A 21,627-nucleotide genomic window follows, 5' to 3' on the forward strand; every position below is an offset into this window, starting at 1 on the left:
TTGGACTGTTCACACCCGCAAGTGACACCTAATCTCCCCCATACTCTCTGCAGGGCGCGCAGGGAGATTTTTGCCGCAGGTCGTCTGTAATTCCCAGGCATGTGGTCTATTTCTTCAGAGCAAGGAGAGCCAACAATTTTTGCTAAGCAATTGCGTTTGTTTTGACACTTAATTACCCCATGCTCCACTAAAAAAAAAAAAGAAAAAAAATCGCCATTTTTTGGTGCTTTGTCCGTAATGAGTGTTCAGAATATATTTGCTGAGTGAACGTGTCAATGGATGGATGAGGTGGACTTTATCTGGAAAATCTGGATCCCACTGGCCAACCTTCTCAGTGGAAAGTACGGCTCTGACAGCATGGATCTCAGCATGACAGGGTCAAAAGGTTTGTTAATGATACCAAATGTTCACGGATATCCAATATGTGGCTTAAGCCATGGGTCACTGCGAAACTTCCTAATATTTTTTAAAAGTATATCATTTAAAAATCAATTACATCAGTTACCAAGGGCATGTGCATAGTATTTCCGTTCTTTGGGGAGTTGTTCTTACTGGCCAAGATTTCAACTCCTGGCCGGTGGCTTTGGAGAGCTGGATGACTCCATTCCTTAGCCAATAAAGCATATCTGTACCCAGAATCTTAAAGCTCCATGGATTCCAGGAAACAATCGCTTTGGAGCTCCTAGAAAATGATGAAGTAAATAATATAACAGACATGGGAAATGTTATTGCCCCGTAACCCATAAGCGGTTGCTTCTACGTAATATTACCATGGCAGCCCACGCACTTCATGTTTGTTTTAACGCGAGAACTAGTAAAGGTGGCATTCCTTAGCGAGCATGAGAGTAGTTTGGCTTTCTTACAACTCACGCGCTTGCAGGACACACGCCAACTGATCAAACGGGAAGAGGGAACTCCACAGCTTTGTGAGGCTCTGGCTGACTCCTGGCTCGAGCATTTTGTGGTCCTTTGACCTGTATTTTCCTGCCTGATGGGGCACGGGGCTCAGCGTGTTGACACAGAGCTTCTTTGGCCAGTCATGGGAGGACGCGTGCACGCATGCACGAGATGGGGAATTGAGAATATTTTAGTGGCAGTCCAAAAAAGACATCTGTTTTCAAAAAGTGTTTATGTTTAGCACAAAAACGTTTTCTGATTCCACTACATTATGGCATGAATCTACATATTCAAAAAAAGAAAAGAAATGTGTTTAAATTCCTAAAGCATTGCATCCTCTCTTCCTTGCAGAGCAAAGAGCCCAGCAGCCCTCAACTTAGCCTCTTGTTTTGCTAAATAGACGAAATTGGTCCTCCTCCTCTGCAGAGAATAAGTCCTGGGGGTACAGCTTTGAAGAGCATCATTTCAAAGGAGGAAGGTAGAACACAGCCTTGGCCAAGCAGATGGCTGACCCACAGTGGTTCTGGCTAATTGAATCTGCTGGTTAACTCTGTTCTCTCGCCTCCCAAACAGCCCCACAGTCTGCTCACCCCTGCATTTACTAAAACACAGCTGTGGTCATCTCACTGGCCTGCCCACTGCCTTTTTGGTTTTGTTTTCAAATTTGTTTGAACATTAACTGGAAAGTGTTTTTGTATCTTCCAAAGAAAATCCATTTGAGCAGAGCTGACGCTGTGGGACAAGGAACCTGCCGGGAATCTCAGCGGATTTTTTTTTTTTTTTAATTGGAGTCTAGTTGATGTACAATGTTGTGTTCGTTTCAGGTGTACAGCAAAGCGATTCAGTTACACAGGTACATATAGTCAGCTGAGTGCATTTTGGTTCAGACTTCTTATGCATCCTCCTGTCACCCCAGCTCATTCTCACCCCAGCCCTGTGAGGTGAGGAAGGTGTTTTATCTCCTCCAGCTTTCAGATGAGGAGAGCACTGACAACCAGGCTAAGGGGTTTGGGCCTTTCTTGGGAGGGGATGAAATATACGTGGACGTTTATCAGTTCAGTGATAAAGTCAGAGCTGCATACCAGGATCTTAGGAAGCTGGTGGTGGTGATGATGGTGGAAAAGGTGGGTGAGGGAGAGAAATCAGAGGCAGAGAAAGAAGTAGACCCTTGTCTACCAGGAAAGAGACCATAAATCGGGAATGGTGATGGCGGTGTGGACAGATGCATGGAATATTCTAGAAATAGCATTGACTTTGAAGAAGTGGCAGCTTCCAAGGTGGCGGATGGGGACTCTGGAAAACAGCCAAATCCTAGTGAAGCCCCCAGAGGCAGATTGCACCGCCTACAGAAATCCAGATCAATGGAAGAGAAGCACACAGGATGAAGGAAGGTTGCTCAGTTCATCCTGATGTGCTGAGCTGAGGTGTCTGTGGACCAGCCAGGTTCTTCAGCCACTTAAGGCACCTCAGATTTGGGTGCAGCATGAGAGACATCCCAGATGGAGATTCAGATTTAAACAATGACACACAGTTGATACCGTTGGAAGGGTAAGAGCATGGAGGGACAGAGGACGGAGAAAAGAGGAAACACCAGCAAAGACAGAAGCCAGAGCTCCTAGAATTTCTGTGGGGACGCTTTTTCCTATGGTCTGAGTAGAAAAACAGTTAAGTCTCAGAATGCTTACTAAAGTCGATGTTGGAATAAGAGCCTCAGTTTTGGATAGAATTTCTGTTTTGACAGAAACATAATATATACAGTATAGAACATGTAACATTCAAAAACTTAATAATAATTAAGGCCAGGGATATCTGGTTGCAGTTACATCATAATCACAAACGATTAGAAAATAATCTACACCTGAATGTGCGTGTGTGTGTGTGTGTGTGTGTGTGTGTCTGTGTGTGTGGTATGTGCACAGGTGTGTAGAAATGATATGTAACAAGCAGTGCCATGTTCTCTGCAGGCCAGGCTTCTGTGGTTTTGAAACAAGAGGACATTTGCTCCTTGAAGGTTCCATCGATGAGTTCAGGGCTATTACAATTGCTGAGTCTGTGGATTTTGTGGTGCGAAATGAATGTTAGCTGAAGGCTGCTCCTCCCTCAGAGAGTCAGGCAGATGTGGGCTTCCCCTCATCTACCAGAGAGCAATTTCTCAGTTACCGTGGCAACGTCACCATGAGATGATTTCTCATTTCTATCTGGCCCTTTGGTATTTTGACCAAATGAAGTTTTTCTTCTCAAAAATATACGATAGGCAACAAAAGAAAAAACCGATAAAGTAGACTATATCAAGAATTTTTTAAAGCTGCTGTGTATCAAAGGATACCGTCAACAGCATGAAAAGGCAGCTTATGGAGTGGGAGACAATATTTGCAAATCACATGTCTGATAGGGGTTAATATCCAGAATATATAAAGAGTTCCAACAGCCCAACAACAAAAAAACAAGCAACGAGATTAAAAATGGGTAAAGAACTTGAATAGACGTTTCTCCAAAGAAGATCTATAAATGACCAATAAGCACATGAAAAGATGCTCAGTATCACTAATTATTAGGGAAATGCCAATTAAAACCACAATGAGATACCACCTTATGCCCACTATCAAAAAACAGAAAACAGCAAGTGTTGGTGAGCATGGAGAGAACTTGGAACCCTGTACACTGTTGGTGGGAATGTAAAATGGTTCAGGAGCTTTGGAAAACAATACAGAGATTCCTCAAAAAATTAAAAATAGAACTACCATATGATCCAGCAATTCCATTTCTGGGTATGTACCCCAAAGATTTAGAAGCAGGGTCTCTAAGAGATAATTGCACACCGTATTCATAGCAGCACTATTCACAGTGGCCGAAAACTGGAATCAACTCAAGTGTCCATCAGCAGATGAATGAATAAGCAAAATGTGGTCCATCCATACAGTAGAATATTATTCATCCTTTAAAAGGAAGGAAATTTTGACACAGGCTACAACACGATGAACCTTGAGAACATTATGCGAAGTGAAATAAACCAGGCACAAAAGGGCAAATACTTCATGATTCCACTTATATGAGGTCCCTAGAGGAGTCAAATTCATAGAGACAGAAAGTAGATGGTGGTCACCTGGGGCTAGAGGAGGGGCATGGGGGGTTAGTGATCAATCGGGGCAGAGTTTCAGTTTGGGAAGATGAAAATGTTCTGGAGATGGATGGTGGTGATGGTTGCCCAATGATGTGAATGCACTTAACACAACTGAAATTACACTTAAAAATGATTAAGATGGTAAATTTATGTTGCGTGTATTTTACCACAATTAAATTTTTAAAAAATATATAAAATTAATGTGTGATAAGTCTTAGGATCTTCCCTTTGCCTCAAAAAATTTAAAATTAATGTGTGATAGGTCTTAAGACCTTCCCTTTGCCTCTTAATATCCTTTCCATACGTAGACCTCTGGGTAAATACGGAAAGGCTTTCTCAGGGGACAGCAGCTTAGAGCCCCATTTGAATGACAGAGCTGTTTCTAAAAGGGAGGATTGTGTATAAGTCCACAGACAGGCATCTTCCATGGTGGGAGGCAGAGATCAACAGCTCCTTTAGAAGTGACATGTCTCACCTTCATTATTTGTAAAGATGCCTTTGAGCAAAGCCTCCTAAAACCTGGCTTCTTGTAAAACTACATACAGCAGGTCAAGTGGACAAATCGCTCCATGGAAAAAGCATGTTTCCAGCCTCAGACTTGGCGAGCTTGGGTCTCTCTGTGACTGGAGGGATGGCCACCAGGTCCCAGAGCAAAACATCCCCACGTGTTTGTGACCCAGCTCCTTCCCACCTGGGACTGGCTCCATCGGGTCTCAGGACCTGCCATGGGGACGAGCAGTGTCCTTTCTTGCAGAACTGGGGTTTGGGGGTGACCAGACGACTCCCAGCGTAGTACCGAAATAGAGCCAGCGTCCATTCACACCCAGGACACAGGACCTTGTCACAACTCTTCTTGCCCCGGACACGTGGTAGCCTATGTGAAGTGACCACTGCCCACTCAGCCACCCTCCGACGGGCCTTTCGTTGGCAGGTGCCCTCAGGCGTGCAGTCCACCCTTCTCCCAGCTTCCAGAGACCCTGCCCGGGGGTGTCCGACTCTGCTGCCGCAGGACAGACGCGTGCAGAGCCAAGTTCATCCCTCAGATGTAGAAAGGCAGGGCTGCGGTTGGCGGTTACCACATCCACCAAAGAAACGTGCTGTGCTTCTAAGAGAAAAGGGATGTCAAATTTCTGCAATGCTGGACAGCTGCCAATGGCTGCAAGGAGCAGAAACCCTTCCAGAACACGGCACCCGAGTGGGTCCTGCAGGGGGAATCGGGGCGGGGGGGGAGCAGAGAACCATTTCTTTGTTACTTTACTGTGGTGTCATTCAAATTTGTTAAAGCAAGCATGCATCTCTTCAGAAAATAAAGAAATGCACACACACCACAAAGGTGTGAAACTACTTGTGCTAGTTCCAGGCATGGGCGTGTAGTCCCCGGGACACGTGAGTGTGTCTTAGATTTTGGGGAACGGGACCCGGTGAATTTGAATATCAGATTTCACATGAACAAATGTTAAAATCAATGAAATAATATTTGTCCTGGCAACGTTGCCCAAGGATCAACATGACTACTGGTAAAAAATAAATAGCATCAAGTAGACGCGTATGTAATGGCTTTTTGGAGGTAAAGAGCTGAAAAACAGCTTATTTCTGAGGCTCACCTAAGTTGGAAGCCCAGGCTTCTCTTGAATGTCAGTAAGAGAGAAGAAAAAGGCAAAAATCTCTTCATTCCCTGAAGGAACCTAGAGAGAAGGGTGTGCCGACTTCAGCAGACCCTGAGCATGACTCACGCTTCTGATGGGTTCCTGTGAGGAGACAAAAATCGAAGTTCAATCTGCAACAAATCCTCCAGAAGTTTACCCAGCAGAGCGGGTCTCATGGGGTAGACGCAGGGTTTAACGGGTTGAACAGGAAGATCTGTGTTTCTAGAGCACGTATCAAATTCCTGTGTGTGTTGGACGATGGAGAGACACATTCAGGAGTGAAGAGACAAGGACCAACGTTCCTCATGTGAAGACAGAGCTTGTGTATCTCCATAAGGGGAGGGCCAGCAGCCAGAGAATGATGAATTTGGGGGGAATAACAGGTCCTCCCCACAGCCTTTGGTGAATGATTAATTCACATGGGCCAGGCATGCATCGCAGCAGAAAGATTTGCAAGGATCCCAGCCACAGCTACGGTCACCCTGCTGAGGGCAAATGAGTAGGGTCCACAGCCATCCCCTCCTCCTGTGTCACAGAGCCCACAAACTCAAGACACTTCAAAATCCTCCCCAAAGATACTAAAATCATCAGTGCTGATCCTCGGCTATTGGCCAAAGCTGTCGCTAATGGAAGGAAATGGCCGAGGGGATTCCAAAGAAACATCGTTCTCAAGGGTTAATATAAATTCCATAACACGTCTTTGCAAATGGGTTACTTGCTATGAAATTAAAAAAAAAAATTTTTTTTTAATTCCAAGTACAAAAGGGTCCTAAAATGTCTGAAACTCTTTCTTAAAATGTCAAGAGTCTTCTCACGTTGGGTCCTTTTCTTCTCAATAATTATTTTCTCCATCACTGGGAGCAAAGACATGAAACACCCTCTTTGTCTGAAAAGCCCTAATTTTACTTAGGGTAGTTAGCTGTAAAGTCTGGGTAATTTTTTTTTTTTGAAATATAACCGCTTTTCCATAATGTTTGTCAAGAGTACATAAGGGTACCAGGACCGCTCAGAATAAAAATAAGTAAATAAAAATAAAGCCCTGCCTGAGGCCTGTATGTTGCTACCGCCATTCTCTCCAAATGCCTCGTAACTCTTGTCTCCCAAGAAGAAAAGCATAGCACACAATTTTTTTTAGACCTAGGACCCTCCTCTCCCCAAAAAATAGCTACTATGTTAATAGGATTTCATTGAATTATAAGAAATACACAAGTAAACAATTATCTATACAACTTAAATGCTCAGATAAATTATGGTTCATCAACACAGTGGGAGCCATTAAAATACAGCTATTAAAAATTATGTTCTCAGATCATTTTTGATAATATAAAAATGTTTACCCTGTGATGTCAAGTGAGGGTAAGCAGGATATTCAGCTGCACACAGAAGTTACAGTGTTCTGGGAAATAATTCATTTATTTTTAATTTAGCTACAGTTTGTTGAGCACTTGCTACATGCCAGGCAACAGGTGAACCTTGACATACTTTATCTCATTTATTCTTTGCAAACTCTCTACAAGGTAGATGCTATGCCCATTTTACAGATGAGAAAACTGAGGCTAAGAAAGGTCAATAATCTTCTCACTGGCCCTTCTGGATGTTGAAAGCCTGAACTCTCACGCTTACTACCCAAAGATGCGGTTCCCAGACCAGCAACGCCAGTGTGACCTGAAGCTCAGACGTGTGAGATCCCAGCCCCACTCTAAACCTTCTGATTCAGAATCTGAATTTCCTCATGATCTCCAGGCAATTCAAATGCACACCTGACTCCAACAAATGCTGCTCTGAACTAGTACTTGAAGAATAAAAACATGGAGAAAATGCATCAAAATGTTAACAGTGATTAACTGATTTTATAAGCGATTTTCATTTTCTTCTTTACTTTCCTGTATTTTCCAAATAGCTTCAATGAGCATATATTTCATGTCTAATAAGAAAAGTATTGAGATGAGTTTTCCATTTTCATGCGCTGAAACAATAGAACATAGATCTACAACATCACAATTTGCAAAAACATAAATTAGAAGCACCTCTTCCCCTTCCATCACCACCACACTCCAGATTTATGAAGCACAGCCATGGGTTCTGATGTAAACAAAAAAGGGAAAGTCTGAACTGGGGACAATGCCATCCAGAGGGATGTCATCAACCACAGCTGTTCCAAAAAGGATGGTGTCAGCTCTGCCTGGGCAGCCTGGTGGTCCAGCAGGGGTCCCACACGGGACCAGATGGAGAGACAGGAAGCAAGGGTCAGGATGCACTCACCGGCAGGCTGTCCCCTCTCAGGTGGCTGCAGCTTGGGGTGACAAGGAGAAGTTTGTCCAGGAGACGGGCTAATGAGCGGATTTGAGGATGAGCGATGGCGTGTGGCCCTCAGAGAAGGATGCTGGATTCTTTGAAGATGAAAGCACTGTCCCAGCCCCCCACTGGAAGCCTGTCCCTCTGCGGCTGGGACATGGCGCCCACGTGCTTTCCCACCCGGTTCCTGAAATCATCCTGTCCTTACACGCATGAGAATGGTTAGTGGTGCTGAGACTGAGCAAAATAAACAAAACCCCGTCCAACTGCAGGCAGCCCAGGCCCTGCATTTTCTCTGCAGCCATTTCAAAATCATCGAAGCAGCTCTAGAAAGCATCAGGGTCTCTTCGGCGCTTTCTAAGGGGCCTTTGTTTGGGCTGCTTACTCATCTCTGACTCTCTCCACTGGGAGCAGCCCATGCATGCTAATCTCGTCAAGCCTTTGACACTTTAACTGGCCTTGAATAGCCACCAAGTTTTCTCTGCGTCCAAGAAAAGGACTCTGCCCAGCCCCTGTCCACGCTAGGTATCTCCAGGGGCCCCAGACATTCTCCCCGACTCCAGCGATTCCCTTTCTGCTTGCCCCTCCTGTCCACAAGGGTACAAGGGAGGGGACCCTGGCCACGGCTATTTCACCAGGGGGTGGGCACACCGTACCCAGGCTCAGGCAGTAAACTTCTCAGGACTTCTCCACTTTAGACCTAAGGGATCCCATGAAAGCTTTTAAGATAAAAACCCGGGAGCTGTCGGGTGGCCTCCTTTCCCTCCTCCCTGGTGGCACAGTGGTTAAGAATCCGCCTGCCAATGCAGGGGACATGGGTTCGAGCCCTGGTCCGGGAAGATCCCAAGTTCCAACCCGTTACGCCAGGGGCCGAGACCCCTGCTTGTTCAGATGTAAAAAGGGAAATAGCCACAGAGGACCTGCACAGGTTGTATTATGTTCCCCAAAGATGCGTCCCACCTGGAACCTCAGAATCTGACTTGATTTGGAATAAGGATCTTTGCTGATGTAACTAAGTTACCTTCATTACATGAAATCGTCCTGGATTAGGGTGGGCCCTAACTCCTTAGAGGAAACAGAGAAGCTGAAGGAGTAGGAAAAAAAAACAAAAAAAAAAACCAAAAGCACAGACACAGAGGGCAGGCAGGGCCATATGAAGCTGAGACAGAGTTTGGAGGGAGGCAGCCACAAGCCCAGGAGTGCCAGGAGCCCTCAGGAGCTAGAAGACACAAGGAAGGATCCTCCCCTGGAGGCTTTGGACGGAGTGCAGCCCTGTCTGCCGACACGTTGCTTTGGGACCTGTGGCCCGCAGAACCGTATAGGAGAAGTTTCTGATGTCTTAGTCCCCTGAGTTGCAGAACAGCAGGAACTGGCACAGAGATTTGAACTGAGCACTAAGCAGGGCTGGGCATATGGACAGTGTCAGCAGTGGGGACAAAGGTTCCAGGAACCTGAAACCAGTCTCAAAAGATGCTCAGGAGGTGGCTGTTATGGCCGAAGCTGAGCAGAGATGCAGTCCAGAGCCAGCTGTTCTTGAAAGAGCCACGAGGGGGGCAGTCCCGGGACTTGAGCTCCACAAGAGCCAACTAAACGACCAGCTGGACGTGTGCATCCAAGCCTGAGCTTTCAGTCGATACAAGGAAAGATACGTAAATAAGTAAATCTGTGGTTGTTTCAACCTCTGCCCCGGGGCAGTGTGCTCGCAGGAGGCTTCAATCCAAGAAATGTACCCGTGATAAAGGAAGGCACAGTGATGGTCACCATCGAGGTGACCACAGTGACGTCCGGGACGTGGAGCTGGGTGGCCTGAGTCACATGGGAAGCGGAGGAGGGCTTGAATTCACCCAGAGCAGAGCCGACGAATGTACAGACACTGAGGGTGACACATACGGCTCCTGACACTGTGGAATGAAGATTCTCCACTGACTCAGCAAAGCCCCCGGCCACCGGGGAGGAGAAGCAGCGGAAGAGCCCCCTGGTTTCTGTCTTGCGCCTGCAGTGTCTTTATGGACTGTCTTTGACTTGTCCTCAGAAGTGCATGTCTTCACATAGACAAGGCATGGGGAGCAGCGGCTGCCGGCCTCCCCGCTCACACGCGCACTTCCAGACCCCGACCCAGGCGGGGCCCTTGCAGATGAAGACGGGGCTTCTTTCCAAGCCAGGTGCAGCAGGCATCATCTGAGTTCTGCCTCCTTGCCTATCTGCCCTGTGGGGACTCATCCTCTGGACCTGTCACACCCGGTCCAGCTCGGCATGCTGGGGCCACCCCTGGGGTCCACACGCCCTGGAGGACAGGGTTTGTATCCTCCAACCAAAGGGCATCCGATTTGTCCAGGGTCCAGAGCACAGGCCGCTGTGTGTGTCAGGGGGATAATGTCTCTGACTTTGTAACCGCCTTGGAGAGCATCGCAGTAAACCGCCCAGAGCGAAGGTGCGTTGAGCCCCGCCCACAGTCCCCCAGTTTCCTCAGTGCGGACGGTAATCATTAATGGGTCTTGAATCTGACTGACTCCCGAATATCACCTGTGGGGACACTCCATCCTAAAGCTTTTGATGTCTCCCCGTCTGCTTCCAGTTCTTCTAGGAATGAGCGCCAGGAAGGGCAAAGCCCACCTGCCTGGGGGGCTGCTCCCTAAGCCGTTCACAGTGAGAACCTGCGGCTCGCCTCCCAGCGACCCTCCTTCTTTCAGTCCAGGGATTCTCCTCCCACTGTGCCCCCTGCCCTTTCATCCCACACCCGGCTCTGTGCCCAGGCCCACATCCTGGGCATTTGCCTAGTATGCAGCCTTGCACTTGGCGTGGGTGGTACCGGGATGAGTAAGACCTCCACCCGCATGGTCCCACGGAAAGGACCCGATCAAGTCATGAAGATGCAAACACTTAACCACCCAGGTCTAAGCCCTGGGGCTGGGCTGCTGGACTCCGGGCTCCCACCTCTTTCTGATTTCCTCCTTCCACCTGCCCTTCACGTTTCCTGGTTGGAGCCCCCCGCCCCATCGTGTCACTCCTACAGTAACTGTTCCCTACCCACAGGACACATTCGAGATTCTAGATCCCTCCCTGGCACCCGGATTTTTGCCCCTCCCCGACCGCCAAGGCATCGGCTCTCTTGATCCACCAACATAGCCCCCCTTCCCCAAACATACCGTTTTGTTGAGGAAATACTCAGAAGCCGCTCCCTATTCCTCTCGGGCCTGCCTCTGGTCTTCCGACAGGTCAACGCCCTTCCTTTCCAGGAAACTACTCTTCTTGCCTCTACCCTCTACAGGGTACGGGCATCTGCTCATCTGGGATGAAAAAAGTTACCTTAAAAACCACACACACACACACACACACACACACACACACACACACACACACACAAAGAAACATTTCTCATGCTAGGGAGAGGTGGAAGAATGTGGCCTGGAGAAGGTTAGAACTCTGCAAAGAAGGCGCTTGGGCCTGGCAGAGAGAAGGCCCAGAGCCTCATCCAGACGGGATGGCTGACCCCACCGTGAAGCGGAAGCCTGCACAGGCTGAGGCGCAGAGCTCAGACCAGTTCGGCTTGCACTGGGAAGACAGGCTCTGGAAGAGGACTGCCCGCCCCCCTCTCCTGAGGGTGGGCGTCCTGACTCTTGTCATTTGTCTCCAAAGGTCAACAGGAATCACCTCCAAAGCCTGGGACACTCAAGGGACTCGGGTGACAGTCATCCCCCACGGCATGACCACTGCCTGTTCTTGATTACGTGCTTTGCTTCTGACACAACGTGAGAAAAAGCTATGCAAGCCAGAGAGATATTGAGGCAAAATACATTATTTCGCGCACAACTGAGGGAAAAGGTTTCTAGGTCAACATTCAAATCTGGAATCTTAAGCATTTTTGTATTGTGGACAGACGGCAACCTCAAAGGACGGAAAGAAGGAGTAGGGGGGTTATGGATTCAAGACTCTCAGCTCAGAGCCGGGGGTCAGCTCCGAGCATGGCAAGGGGTACCAGCCAGAGGAGGGAGAGGGAAGACGCCCTTATGTCCGAGCCGGCATGCACACTGGATGGGTCTGCCCCTCGGGAACAGCAGATTTGACTCCAAAGATCAGCGTCATGCCAGCCACCACAGACCAGAAGCAGGGATGGGATGGGCCAGTAGGTTAACCTCGAGAGTTGGGGTCTAAAGTGAGGAAGGCCAGGGGACGACTGGAAGGCATTACTTAATGCAAAGATTCAGGTTTCTCCTGCCCACAGGGATTCTTTCATGTGTGAGCCATGACCTTCAGGGCTTCCAATTTCTGTGTGAGTAATAAATAGCTTCAGAGGGCATGCTGCAACAAGAAACCCCAGGGTAAATGGCCAGTGTGGGCACAGATCCAAGGTCACAGACTTATAGGGCCTGCTGACTGCCTGTGCCACAGTCATTTGGTCACATGACCCCCTGCTCCATCCGTTCATTCACTGGACAGAGCTGGGGGAGGTGCTGGTGGTGGGCGCTGGGCTCCTGAGGTGCTGAGGGTGAGTCCCTGCTTCCCAGCCTGGTGAGGAGGGCGGCCCACAAACACAGGAGCGTTAACAGTAATGCCAGGATTTGCTCATCAGTTTACCTTTTATTGTCTGGTACCTCATTCTGAAACCTCTCTGCTTCCCTGCCCCAGTGGCCAGGGATGCGGGTCACTGTTTCCTCACACCCTGTCCCATAACTTTCTGTCCCACACAGAGACTAGTGGAGGGATGAACATGCCCATTAAAACTCAGTGGGTCGGGCTTTCCTGGTGGTGCAGTGGTTGAGAATCTGCCTGCTAATGCAGGGGACACGGGTTCGAGCCCTGGTCTGGGAGGATCCCACACGCCGCGGAGCAACTAAGCCCGTGAGCCACAACTACTGAGCCTGCGCGTCTGGAGCCTGTGCTCCGCAACAGGAGAGGCCGCGATAGTGAGAGGCCCATGCACCGCGATGATGAGTGACCCCCGCTTGCCACAGCTAGAGAAAGCCCACGCACAGAAGTGAAGATGCAACACAGCAAAAGTAAATAAATAAAATAAATTAATAAACTCCTACCCCCAACATCTTCAAAAAAAAAAAAACAACCTCAGTGGGTCGTCATGAAAGGGTGCCACTTACGGAGTGAAAAGGCAAAAACTGAAGAACGGGAGGGAAAGCTTGCAAATCACACATCTGTGAAGGGTTAGAGCCAGAATATGCCCCAAACTCAGCAACAACCCAAGCCAACTTAAAAACAGCAAAGGATTTGAATAGCTCTTCTGCAAAGAAAATACACAAATGGCCAACAAGCACATAAAAAGATGTTCGAAATCACTCATCTTTACGGAAATGCAAATCAAAACAACGAGATGCCACTTCATACCTATTAGGATGGCAATTATTTTTTTTAAAAAAAAACAGATGTGCACACACACAAGAAAAAATAAGAAGTGTTGGCAAGGACGTGCAGAAATTGGAACCCTTGTGCACTGGTGGTAGGAATGTAAAATGATTCAGCCAGTTATGGAGATTCCTCAAAACTCTAAACGTAGAATTACCATGTGACCTCACAATCCTACTTCTGATATGCCCCAAATACACCCCAAAGAAGTGAAAGCAGGGATTTGAACAGACATTTATATATCCATACTCACACGCAATGTTGTTACTCACAATAGCCAAGAAGTGGAAGCAGTCTAAGTGTGCACAGATGGATGAAGGGATAGCGAAACGTAGTCTATCCATACAGTGGAATATTATTCAGCCTTCAAAAGGAGTGATATTCTGAGACAGGCTACAACATGGAAGACATTATGCTACGTGAAATAATCCAGTCACAAAAGAACGAACATTATATGGTTCCACATTTATGAGGTCCCTAGAAGAGTCAAACTCATAATAGAGACAGGAAGTAGATGGTGGGTACCAGGGGCTGGGGGAGGGGGATGGAGAGTTAGTGTTTAACAGGGACAGAGTTTCCATTGGAGAAGATGAAAATGTTCTGGACGCTGATGGTGGTGATGGGTGCATGACCTTGTGAATGGTACTTTACGCCCCTGATCTTTGCAATTAAAAATGGTTACAATGGTAAATTTTATGTTATGTGTATTTTGCCCCAATTAAAAAAAAAAAATGTCTTGGGCTGAGTTAAATTCAAGTCACAGTGTAAAGGCAGCTTTGCTTTTAGACCAGTAAACTCAAGGAGGTCAAAGGTCACCAGCTGAGTGTGTGACCTCTGTACCTCTCACTCCTCTTTGCTGGGCTTCATCGAGTAGCCTTTAGTGAGCACTGTAACCCTTACTTGTTCCGTGAACCAACTACCAGTTTCCAGAGGGAAAAAGAAAACGCAGTTGCCCTGACACAGTCTGGACATGGTTAGGGGGCTTCTCCATACACAAATCACTCCAAGTACCCTAGACAGTGTTTATGGCCCAGTTTTCTACGGCGGCCCCAGACATGCACCAACCTGGATGTTCCCAACCTGGGACGTAGGACTCAAGAGCCTGGGGGTCGGAATATCATCCTCAAATCATATGGATGGAATTTCTCTTGCTTTATTAAGTACAAAACTATTATAAAACTGGTCTGAGTCTTTTCATAGGCCACACTGAATTGAAAGATTGACTAATTTTTCATTTCAAAACCTGGTTTATCCTGTTCCAGGGTGGTCCCCTATCACTCCAGCCTCCGAGGTCCTTTAAAAACTCTTTATGGGGGAAGCTTGAAAGCTTTGAGACTGTTCTTTCCAGAGATAGACACATTTAAAACCCCAGTCACGGGCCTAACTGATGTGGTCACATGGCCAGACCGAGGAAGGGTGGGATATGTCCACCTAAACCCTAAATACGACAGAGATTAAATTCAGTGTAAACAAGAAGGATTAAGAAAGAAAAGCTGGGCCGGGTGGGATCAAATGACACTGGTCGTCTGAGAATAAAGGCTCCTTGGGAAGTTTAAAAAGTGGTTTAGCAGAGACGGTGCTAGCATTTTAGATTCTGTTCACAAAATCAGCAATTACGTATTTAATGGAACAGAAGAGCAGTGAAAGAGGGCTTGGGCAGCAGCGCCTGCACTTCCCAAGCCAGAAAGACCCGCCACTTAGTGCCAGCCCAGCCATCACCTTGGCCTCTAGATTTTTTAACCAGACACCTAACCAACTGCATGTTACTTCGTGGTAACAAAGGCCCCCAAGAAAGTGCCTGCAGCTTTGCTGTTATTTCTGCAGCTGGTCTCCAAACACCTTCGGGTGTTTTTCCAGAAAGAAAACTTTAGGAAGAAGGCTTTTCCCGCCTGGGTTTTCTCAGCATGTGGCTTCAACAACACGCCAGCAGGTACAGGCGTGCGTGACCACAACCCCGCTCTCTACAGCAGGCTGCTTTGTCACGCTGCTGATGGGAAGCTGCAGACACAGGGAGAGGGCCCACACGTGGGACTAGCCCTAGGCTAAACCTTGCAGAGCGAGGTATGTAGACCTCGCGGCCTGGTGCAAGGAACTCATCTCTGGCCAAGTGGGCCAGGAAGCGTGGATTCTTTTCTCTCCTTTAAAAAATTACAGCAACAAAAAACGCCAAGAACAAACACTAGAGAGATAATCTGAAAATTTTAGAAATATTTGAAAGCATCCTGGGTGTCAAATGGTCAGGTGTGTGGGGCTATTGTCCTGCCCAGATGAGAAATATTTGAAAGCTTTGACAGAGAGAGAGAGAGAGAGAGGAAGGGAGAATACAAAGCAAATTCAATCCCATCACTCAGAGAGCACCTCTGCTAACATCTTGGTGCATAAAATTGCAGATTGTCTCTTCCCTGTGTTTGTCACGCGTGATCTCTGTGAGGCTTCAGTGGGTGCAGGGTGCAGCTGGTCTCCGAGTGGGAGTTCTCGTGGCAGGGATGGATTGAAAGTACAAGACTTTGCTCAAGGCAACTCTGGAAACACACTTAACGATAAAGCCCTGGAGGTGGGAACAAGCATTTCCTCATGGTTTTCTGAGCCTCACCGTCGGGGAGAACTAGAAATATATAAAATAGACATTTAAATATATAGAACATTTTAAGAATTTCTTATTTTTAATCATTTTACATAGTGTTTTTTGTCTGTTGTTTGTTTTTGTCTTACTCTGCCTCTGAATCCTCTTGCAAAAATTAAGATCTCATCACTTACTGGGTGAGATTACAGCCAAGGCAGTCAGCACGAATTACTGAACTAATGGAAGCCCCAGAGCATCTCCTGTTCTTAAACAATGTGTGTGCCTGTTGTATGCCTCTCTAGAAAATATGCAATTGTCTATGTGACCGGCAGCGTTTCTCCTTACATTCCATATGTGGAAATTGTATTATCTGCGCTGTCATGTCCAGTAGATAACACGGGCGGATGCTGCAGGCCACATCTGGTTCCCGTGTGCAGCCCTCATCTGCTCAGAGCCTGACAGTAGCAGACGACACTTGGATAGGGATCGGGTGAGCTTTTTCCTTAACTGCATGAGCCTTCCACGTGCCTTCTGTGACCTGAAGTGGCAGATTTAGGGCACAAGCAGACTTTGACCTGCCTTTCACAGTGCCATTTCTGCTTCCTTGCACGTCAAAGGGTCAGGTGTGTGGAGCTATTGTCCTGCCCAGATCAGAAGCTTGACCTTCACGATCACAACGTGGCAGGTGTGTGAGCTGCAGTGAGTCTCTAATCTACATAGTGCGTACACATCTGACGGTGATGGAGGTGATGATGGTGATAGAGGTGGTGCTGATGCTGGGGTCGGGGGGGTGGTGTGGGAAGACGGTTGATAATGATCAGATCAGCCCCCTTTCCTACAAATCTCCCAGAGTAGTCCACACCTTGTGCAGGTGTGCCTCCAGGTGCTACCAACAGGTACTGCCAACAGGTACCCTCCTGGCTGGTCTTTTGGCCTCTGATTTCCTTCTCTGCTTTCCAGATAAATCTAAGATAGATAGATAGATAACCCTTAAATCTCACTGATTTGCAAAAGCAAGTTTAGAAAACTTGATGGAGTTTTTGATTTTTGGATACGTAAAGATCAGCTGATCTTGTCACAATATATCCAGCAAATGAGATTCTCATGCTGTTTTTCAGTTCTTTTACTCTGTGGAAAACATATACAATAATTTTGCATACCCACTCTCTGTGAAAGTAAGGCTTTTGCTTTCAAATGTGCCCAAGTACTTGGGAATCTAGTTTCTGTCCCACTGTGCCTGTGCAAGACCACATCTGGAGGGGTGCAAACTGCTTTGCTGAATTTTCTTTAAAAGCATCCAGATGGTTATTTTATTTTTACTATCTTCCTCAACACTTTCACATATTCTACTTACCTCAGATATCCAAAACATATACAAAGCAAGGGAAAAAATTGCTCTGGGGCAAAAACATAAGATCTCCTCATGTAGAATAAACCTTTATTCTTTCCCAAATTGAATCCATAGTTACGTTTAGAAGACTGAGAAGAGAGAGACTCATTCTGCTATTTCCATGGTGCCTTATATTCCGATTTCTCACTATGTGATCAGGGCTGTGTCTCAGGTAAGGTGAGTGAAGCACCCAGAGTGCAAAACTGAAGGAGGCATTTACTCTCGGGGTCTTGCAAGTGATTCTACACCTGCCGGGAAACCAGGGACACGATGTCAACACGAACACGGAGAGCAGAGGTAAGATGCCAGGGTGTTGGGGATGCTTGGCAGTGACCTGTGGCTGCACCTTGTAATCTCAGGACATGAAGGTAGGGGAGGTCTTTAGGGGATACATGTCCTTGCAACCCTACATCTGAGCCCTAATAAGATTATGATTTAAGAAACTCACGATTGCTTTTACCTTGGGTCTCCAGAACTTCAGAACTAGGCTTGCAGTCTGGTTAGCACTGTGTAATAGGAGGTGTTTTGGACTCATTGCCCAATGTACCTCCCGTCTTCAACATCAGCTTCTGAATTAGTTGGGCCAGGGATCTGGACCTTCCAGAATTCAGCCATCTGGTCAACCTATTGCTACCGCCTGGGGCTGTCACCCATCACTCATTGCCTCCGTGAGTTATCCCATCCTCCACAGCCAGTCTTTTCTCCATAAAACACCAACCCCCTCAGTGAATGAAAAGAGTTGAAAGCACCCCACGAGAGCAGCCAGAGCTTTCGTCAACATTCTCCCATAAAAAGCATGGCTCCCACACCCCACGCCATCCTCCCACTCAGAGACTTCCCTCCTCTCTAAAGCTGGCCTCTGCACCTGTATCCTGGATTCCATCCCTTCCAACACTCCTGTAGGAACTTGTTGCTACAAATACCGCCCCACCAACTGCCAGTGTTCCTTCTAACACAGGCTCCATACCAGCAACTTATCCTTCAGCTAAGCTCATGTTTTAAACGATTATTGTAAAAGTAATACACCAGCATGGTAAAAAAAAAAAAAATATTTCACACAGTACAGAAAGATGCTAAGAGTAAAAACCTCTCCACCTTGCTTCCCATCCCACATTTTACAGACAACCTCTGTAAAAGTTTCTGGTTTGGGTTATCCCTGTGGCTGTCATTACAACATTAAACAATGTACTTAGACATCTGTTTCCAAGCCCATCACCCATAAGTAGCGAGCACTTACTCTCTCCTTTCAGGAAGGGGAGAGATACAGTGCAGGTACACTTCATCCCTCCGTGCTCCCTAATATTTGTTTTGTCTATCTTCAGTTTCCCTTATCTGCTACGGCTTTAAGTGGTATACTTCAGATACGAGCTCTTAGCCTTGATGGATCATCTGACGACACGTGACGCATTTTTAAAATGCAGATTAAAGACCCTTCCCTCCTCAGACCAACTAAATACCGCTGGCAACTGTAATATAGTCTTACATTGGAGAAGTGATTGATTCCAACGAGCAACCAGGGTTGAGAACCATGGAAAGAGACATTTTTATTCAATGTCAGGAGACCAAGGTGAAGGGACAGTAAGGGTAAGTAAAATCACTACGAAGAGTTATTCAAGCTAAGAAAAATAAGATGGAGCCATGAATAAGAAAACCAAATGCAATTTTTAATAAAAATTAAACATAGATTTATCATATGACCAAGCAATCCCACAGCTCAATATCCACCCAAGAGAAATGAAAACACATGTTCACATAAAAACCTACACAAAATGTTTATAACAGCTTTATTCATAATTGTCCAAAACTGGAAATGACACAAATGGCCCTCAACTGGGGAATGGGTAAACAAATTGTGATATATCCACACAATGGAATACTACCCAGGAGTTAAAAGGAATGAATTATTTATATGTATAAAAACTTGGATGAATCTCAAAAGCATTATGCTAAGTGGAAGAAGCCACACCAAGGGTTACATTATGGATTTATGGAATATCATTTATATGGTATATTCTGGAAAAGGCAAACCTACAGGGATGGAAATTAAATCGGTGGTTGCCAGAGGCTGGGCGTGGGGAGAAGGATCGATTACAGAGGAGAATAAGGGGGGTTTTTAGAATGGAAGACAGCTATGCTCACCACTATGCCACCAACGCAAGTTTTTAGAATTGATTGTGGTGGCAGTTACACAGCTAAACATTTGTCAAAATTCAACTATAAAGGTAAATTTTACTGCTTGAAGATCGTACTTCAATAAAGTTGATTTTAAAAATACAATTAGGGATCTTCTCTAACATGTTAATACATGGGAATTGAGCAGGTAAGAGATTAATGCTCTAAAAGAATTGCAGCCACAAAAATTTAGACTGAAATTCAAGGAGTAGGTTAAAGGAGTAGGTTTATGATACTGTGTTGAAATGACTCAGTGTCATCCACGTAAGTCTAGATCATTGTAATTTCTCACTACAGTTAAGTTTTCTAATTTGCCTGTAACATACAAACGTTCTTTAAAAGCTAGTTTCTAAGTTATTGTACCTTTTTGTTGCTGTAGAGCATAATTTCTCATATTTTATAGTGACAGTGGAGATGTTAAATTTCATAAATATATTTTCTATGTGGTCACTATATTGAACTAATTCACTACTGACAGACACTGTGACATACAAATAAGGTCAACTTTCCCCCTGCTTTGCCATATTTATCGATTTTACACTTTTTCATGAAGTTTCTAAAAGTTCCAGAGCAAAGTTGAGCAGTCTTTATAATAGTTGATATGTAGATGTGTTTCTGATTTTGGAGGTGAAGTACTATATCCACCCTCATTAATGCTATGGGTTTTGATAGATACTTAAGAAATACTTAAGAAAGTATCTTTCTGTTCTCAGTTTATTACACACTTTAAAAATAATTCTATTTCCTACTTTACCAAAAGTCTTTTTTTGCCATTAATTAGGATTGTCATGGGCTTTTCTCCTTAGTCTCTAAACTTGATAGGAATAAATTATTTGATGTTGAATCAACTGTACTTTCTCAGGGTAAAACCATGGTTTTTAATATAATTAAAACACATTAATTATATTTTGTTCCTTTTTGTTTCTGAGTGTTCTGTATTTGTTTCCTGAACACTTTATGTACTGTTTTTAAATTAGTTAATAGATGAGTTATCAGAATTTTTTTTCTGGGCTCTCTTTTTCAGGTTTAGTTATCAGAACTGAACTTGTAATATCACTTTGCCCACTCCTCAATGCACATTTTTTCCTTTGAACTTGTGTCTTAATTTCAAAATTAAGGACTTTTTTCTGTTTTCATAATTAATGTGTATTTATTTAAGAAAAAGTTTAAATACCAACAAAAATACAATTAGCCAAACATACTTATGATAATAGGATAATGGAGTTACAAATACAGGAAGGAAGTTAAGATGAATCCTACTGCATTGAATTGGAATTAAAGTACTCTTGGGAAGTCATATACATGTAAGATCCAGCTCTGTCCTTGAAGAGAACATAAGCGGCAACACCACACTAGGAATGAGCCTGTTTAGTACCCAGATGTTGGTGTCTAAGTACCGTTCTCTACTGAAAGAAATCAAAGCCACCTGGAGAAATAGCTTATTTCAAGGCTAGGAGGCTAGAACATCTCATTGTAACAGCAAATATAGAACTGCTTAACCCATGGTGAGGATAAGACAAAAGGGTGTAGATACCAAGTAGGAAGGGCTTCCACTAGCAAAATATGGCATAATTTGAGCATCAAAATAAGGAATGATACTAACGCATCATAACCCATTGAGTAAAATAGGAGGCCATGAATAAATAAATAGGGATAAGAGGAAGCTCTTCTTAGAGTTGAAAGCCAACTAGTAAATGCAGAAGTTGGGACGGAATTAGGAAATCATAACTTTTTGCAACAACTGTTCTACAGTAATAATGCATCCCCCAAAAATCAAGATGCTAAAACTAGTGGGTGAAAGTTTGAAGACAAATAGGATATTTACACATCTCCACCACATAATACTTATTAATTGCAAAGGGGAAAAAGTAACTTTACAAAAGAGAATCCTGGTAGACACCACATTAACCAAGTGATCGACGTCAACGTCACCAGTAAAGGGATGAAACAAAATCATTTGGTACCTGCTGGGATGCAATGGGAAAAACACGGCATTGTGTCTATGTTACTCTTGACAAATACGAATATTAAGAATTTAATCAAGAGGCACATCACATGATAACTAGCTTCTAATCTTCAAAATTGTTTAGGTCATGAAAGTCAATGAAAGATTAAGAATTTTTTCTAGAATGAGCAAGACTAAAAGAGGCAATGCAATTATCTATAACCCATGACCTGGGTTGAGTCA

The sequence above is a fragment of the Delphinapterus leucas genome, chromosome 8, assembly GCF_059928025.1.
Source record: "Delphinapterus leucas isolate spDelLeu-1000000601 "Yukka" chromosome 8, BTC_Dleu_Yukka2, whole genome shotgun sequence".
Lineage (NCBI taxonomy): Eukaryota > Metazoa > Chordata > Mammalia > Artiodactyla > Monodontidae > Delphinapterus > Delphinapterus leucas.